Genomic DNA, 6,564 nt, shown 5'->3' with positions numbered 1-6,564 from the left:
GTTTCTCTTCTTTTATCAAAAGCATTTCTTCTGGATGATGGGATAATACCTTCAACATAGCTACATTGTTGTTGTTGTTGTGGTCTTCAGTCCTGAGAATGGTTTGATGCAGCTCTCCATGCTACTCTATCCTGTGCAAGCTTTTTCATCTCCCAGTACCTACTGCAACCTACATCCTTCTGAATCTGCTTAGTGTATTCATCTCTTGGTCTCCCTCTACGATTTTTACCCTCCACGCTGCCCTCCAATACTAAATTGGTGATCCCTTGATGTCTCAGAACATGTCCTACCAACCGATCCCTTCTTCTGGTCAAGTTGTGCCACAAACTTCTCTTCTCCCCAATCCTATTCAATACTTCCTCATTAGTTATGTGATCTACCCATCTAATCTTCAGCATTCTTCTGTAGCACCACATTTCAAAAGCTTCTATTCTCTTCTTGTCCAAACTATTTATCGTCCATGTTTCACTTCCATACATGGCTACACTCCATACGAATACTTTCAGAAATGACTTCCTGACACTTAAATCAATACTGGATGTTAACAAATTTCTCTTCTTCAGAAACGCTTTCCTTGCCATTGCCAGCCTACATTTTATATCCTCTCTACTTCGACCATCATCAGTTATTTTGCTCCCCAAATAGCAAAACTCCTTTACTACTTTAAGTGCCTCATTTCCTAATCTAATTCCCTCAGCATCACCCGACTTAATTAGACTACATTCCATTATCCTTGTTTTGCTTTTGTTGATGTTCATCTTATATCCTCCTTTGAAGACACTGTCCATTCCATTCAACTGCTCTTGCAAGTCCTTTCCAGTCTCTGACAGAATTACAATGTCATCAGCGAACCTCAAAGTTTTTATTTCTTCTCCATGAATTTTAATACCTACTCCGAATTTTTCTTTTGTTTCCTTTACTGCTTGCTCAATATACAGATTGAACAACATCAGGGAGAGGCTACAACCCTGTCTTACTCCCTTCCCAACCACTGCTTCCCTTTCATGTCCCTCGACTCTTATAACTGCCATCTGGTTTCTGTACAAATTGTAAATAGCCTTTTGCTCCCTGTATTTTACCCCTGCCACCTTTAGAATTTGAAAGAGAGTATTCCAGTCAACATTGTCAAAAGCTTTCTCTAAGTCTACAAATGCTAGAAACGTAGGTTTGCCTTTCCTTAATCTTTCTTTCAAGATAAGTCGTAAGGTCAGTATTGCCTCACGTGTTCCAGTGTTTCTACAGAATCCAAACTGATCTTCCCCGAGGTTGGCTTCTACTAGTTTTTCCATTCGTATATAAAGAATTCGTGTTAGTATTTTGCAGCTGTGACTTATTAAGCTGATAGTTCGGTAATTTTCACATCTGTCAACACCTGCTTTCTTTGGGATTGGAATTATTATATTCTTCTTGAAGTCTGAGGGTATTTCGCCTGTTTCATACATCTTGCTCACCAGATGGTAGAGTTTTGTCAGGACTGGCTCTCCCACGGCCGTCAGTAGTTCCAATGGAATATTGTCTACTCCGGGGGCCTTGTTTCGACTCAGGTCTTTCAGTGCTCTGTCAAACTCTTCACGCAGTATCATATCTCCCATTTCATCTTCATCTACATCCTCTTCCATTTCCATAATATTGTCCTCAAGTACATCGCCCTTGTATAGACCCTCTATATACTCCTTCCACCTTTCTGCTTTCCCTTCTTTGCTTAGAACTGGGTTTCCATCTGAGCTCTTGATATTCATACAAGTCGTTCTCTTACCTCCAAAGGTCTCTTTAATTTTCCTGTAGGCGGTATCTATCTTACCCCTAGTGAGATAGGCCTCTACATCCTTACATTTGTCCTCTAGCCATCCCTGCTTAGCCATTTTGCACTTCCTGTCGATCTCATTTTTGAGACGTTTGTATTCCTTTTTGCCTGTTTCACTTACTGCATTTTTATATTTTCTCCTTTCATCAATTAAATTCAATATTTCTTCTGTTACCCAAGTATTTCTACTAGCCCTCGTCTTTTTACCTACTTGATCCTCTGCTGCCTTCACTACTTCATCCCTCAAAGCTACCCCTTCTTCTTCTACTGTATTTATTTCCCCCATTCCTGTCAATTGCTCCCTTATGCTCTCCCTGAATCTCTGTACAACCTCTGGTTCTTTTAGTTTATCCAGGTCCCATCTCCTTAAATTCCCACCTTTTTGCAGTTTCTTCAGTTTTAATCTACAGGTCATAACCAATAGATTGTGGTCAGAGTCCACATCTGCCCCTGGAAATGTCTTACAATTTAAAACCTGGTTCCTAAATCTCTGTCTTACCATTATATAATCTATCTGAAACCTTTTAGTATCTCCAGGGTTCTTCCATGTATACAACCTTCTTTCATGATTCTTAAACCAAGTGTTAGTTATGATTATGTTGTGCTCTGTGCAAAATTCGACCAGGCGGCTTCCTCTTTCATTTCTGTCCCCCAATCCATATTCACCTACTATGTTTCCTTCTCTCCCTTTTCCTACACTCGAATTCCAGTCACCCATGACTATTAAATTTTCGTCCCCCTTCACAATCTGAATAATTTCTTTTATTTCATCATATATTTCTTCAATTTCTTCGTCATCTGCAGAGCTAGTTGGCATATAAACTTGTACTACTGTAGTAGGCGTGGGCTTCGTATCTATCTTGGCCACAATAATGCGTTCACTATGCTGTTTGTAGTAGCTTACCCGCATTCCTATTTTCCTATTCATTATTAAACCTACTCCTGCATTACCCCTATTTGATTTTGTGTTTATAACCCTGTAGTCACCTGACCAAAAGTCTTGTTCCTCCTGCCACCGAACTTCACTAATTCCCACTATATCTAACTTCAACCTATCCATTTCCCTTTTTAAATTTTCTAACCTACCTGCCCGATTAAGGGATCTGACATTCCACGCTCCGATTCGTAGAACGCCAGTTTTCTTTCTCCTGATAACGACATCCTCTTGAGTAGCCCCCGCCCGGAGATCCGAATGGGGGACTATTTTACCTCCGGAATATTTTACCCAAGAGGACGCCATCATCATGTAATCATACAGTAAAGCTGCATGCCCTCGGGAAAAATTACGGCTGTAGTTTCCCCTTGCTTTCAGCCGTTCGCAGTACCAGCACAGCAAGGCCGTTTTGGTTATTGTTACAAGGCCAGATCAGTCAATCATCCAGACTGTTGCCCTTGCAACTACTGAAAAGGCTGCTGCCCCTCTTCAGGAACCACACGTTTATCCGGCCTCTCAACAGATACCCCTCCGTTGTGGTTGCACCTACGGTACGGCTATCTGTATCGCTGAGGCACGCAAGCCTCCCCACCAACGGCAAGGTCCATGGTTCATGGGGGGGACATAGCTACATCGGTATATAAAATGTTTTGTCTGAAATAAAACCAAAACGGTTCAACAAACAGATTCAATTTCTACTTCTTCGAAGTGTAGGAAACCACTCGCTGGCTACTGTCTTAAGAACGATGCAAACCAAGGCATTTCTCCAGTTTAATACGCCGATTCAGCGAAAATTTTTAGATGAATGATTCGGACTGAGAATATAAAAGCTGATAGTATGTGGATAATGCCAAATAAATTTTGGGACCAAACGGTGTCTATTAAATTTTTAGAAAATGGGCCCATGGCGTGTGTGAACTGCTGAAAGGACATCATACTACGTTTATAGGGATTACTTTACTTTTACAATTTAGGCGCTATTACGTTATCGAACATAAATAATTGGTGGCTTGTCCCGGCGCAGATATAAGTGACCACTGGCTAAAGTAATATAATTACTTCACTCAAGCTAATCTCACGCAGGTTGTAACATAAATTTATTAAAAAATCTTAAACCTGCACCACATAATCACATTCCATCTTAAACATTTATCCTATCTCTTAACGAACTGAAAAGTGCTTTTGAATAAAATGGTGTTACCTGAGAATTTTGAAATATAACGGAATGTGAGGTATCCTAACCGCTTGGCTACGATCTCGCGCAAAAACTCTCGAATAGATCTGCAAAAAGATGCCCGACAACTGAGACATCATAAAGCGCTGGATCCTCGAATATTTCTGTGAATTTTCCGCACATGTTCGTTGCTCACTACAGACGAACGGTAACTTCAATCGACACCATGAACGTTTGTCCTTCCATTCCAAAACTAGCGACGGCATTGACGCATCAGTGGTACATTTAAACATCATTCATCACATTTCGTCCTACGCAGCACATGTTTCATGACGAATGTCGGCAGCTCTAAGATTTTCTACCAGCAAAAGTATAGTACAGAACGTATCTAACATTTGTCTCGGTTTGCAATTGCAACAGTTATTTTGAATGGCCGCGGCAGGCGAACAAGTTTCTATTTGTACCAGACCTCCTAAATCAGTGTTCCGACAATTTGGTTCTGTTAAGTACTTTCCTTGCTACATGAAAATGACGATTACTTTCGCGATAGCACTGGTGTAGATTGCACATATATCACGAGAATTTACCAAATTTAGTCTCACTTACTGATAAGGCAATTCCGCACTCACACTAAATGATGCTCATCCATGAACTTGCTGTGGCGAGTGCCAGGTTTCCTGAGCCTGCAGAACGACGACATCCATGGCAACGCTGGCCTCAAGGACCAGGTGTTCGCCCTGCAGTGGGTGCAACGCAACATTGACGCCTTCGGCGGCGACCCGGAGGAGGTCACTATCTTCGGGGAGAGCGCAAGCGGCTCCTCCACGTCACACTTGTTTCTCTCCCCGGCTACGAAAGGTGACTCCTACCGAGCGTCAGTTTCATGTTATTATCCATCGCAAACCATGTTTCGAAATCAGTCCGGTTCAATTGGAAAATGGGACAGCATCTGGGTATTTGCATATTGTAAGTTTGGCATTAATGAATTTTCTGGTTCAAATGGCTCTGAGCACTATGGGACTCAACGTCTTAGGTCATCAGTCCCCTAGGACTTAGAACTACTTAAACCTAACTAACCTAAGGACATCACACACATCCGCGCCCGAGGCAGGATTCGAACCTGCGACCGTAGCGGTCCCTCGGTTCCAGACTGAAGCGCCTAGAACCGCTCGATTACTTCTGCCGGCAATGGATTTTCTAATTAAAGTCACTAACGAATGTAATCCGCATTTTTACAACTGCGATCCAAATTACGCAATAAGAAATTTTTGATCTGATGTTTTTGAGGTTTAACGTGGATCCAAACAGAATAAATAGCAATTTTTTATTTATTACTAAATGTAAGTTTGCACTGTATAGGAAAACATGAAATTTCTCTATATCATATGTTGTGTAGAATGAAGGCTTTCACGACCGGGTGACATGGCTGTTGATATACTTTCCGGGATGTGAGGTCGTGGTCCAAGAACTTTTCTGCTCCTTACGTTTCGTCCAGGACTGCGCTGGACTTCCTCAGATGCGCTTGCCGACTGACTGGTCGGGTGTCTGAGAGCGACTTATATATTGTGAGAAATGGGGGCGTGGTTCAGGTGACACGTGATAAGCAGTGATAATCCATAGCAAAGATAAGGTTGACTATAGATTACCACCTTGTCAAAGATAAAAATTGTTAGCAATTTTGTAGAGCCACTGTCCATATATCGCTAAGTTTCATAGCCTCCTCTTTCCTATTAAAATTATCGTGATGTTTATAAATTTCGATAGCATCTCTATAAAGCTGTGGATAGTAATTTAGCGTCGTAGATAAAACTTCGGTATCCGAAAACTTCACTTGGTGGTTGCCTGGTTGAAGAGCATGTTCCGCTACAGCTGACTTTTCTATTTTTCCAAGTCGACAAAGACTTTTATGCTCTTTCAGTCGCGTGTTTACGCTTCTTTTAGTAGTACCAATGTAAACTTTACCACAGGTACATGGAATTTTATACACACCACATGTCGACAGGGGAGGGCGTTTATCCTTCACAGATCGTAGTACTTGACTAATTTTCTTTGTTGGTTTAAAGATCGGTTTTATGTCATGTTTTCGTAAAATCTTACCGATCCGATCTGTTACTTTTTTAATAAAAGGGAGAACTACTGTATTTTTCTGTCGTTGTGGTTCATTCTTATCTTTTGGGTTTCTGTTCCTTGGATGCAAAATTCTGTTTATCTCTTTTCTTGAGTAGCCGTTTTTTTCAAAAGCCTGCTTCAGATGTTTCACTTCAGCATCCAAATGTTGAGGTGTACATATCCGTTCCGCTCGATCGACAAGACATTTTATAACACCTCTTTTTTGTTGAGGATGGTGATTAGAATTTTTATGTAAATATCTGTCCGTATGTGTTGCCTTCCGAAAAACTTTATATTCCAAGCTTCTATCGGGCCGTCTCATAACTAAGACATCCAAGAAAGATATTCTGTTTTCCTTTTCTATTTCCATGGTAAACTGTATTTTTTGGTGAATTTTATTTAGATAATCAAAGAAATCGTCCAAGGCCTTTCTGCCATGGGACCAAACCACAAATGTGTCATCTATATATCGATACCAACGAGATGGTTTGTTATTAGCTTTGTCTAGGGATGATTGTTCAAATTTCTCCATATAAAGATTGG

This window comes from Schistocerca serialis, chromosome 7 (genome assembly GCF_023864345.2).
Source record: "Schistocerca serialis cubense isolate TAMUIC-IGC-003099 chromosome 7, iqSchSeri2.2, whole genome shotgun sequence".
Taxonomy (NCBI): domain Eukaryota; kingdom Metazoa; phylum Arthropoda; class Insecta; order Orthoptera; family Acrididae; genus Schistocerca; species Schistocerca serialis.
The sequence above is the reverse complement of the archived record's forward strand: the minus strand, read 5'-3'. Positions refer to the sequence as shown.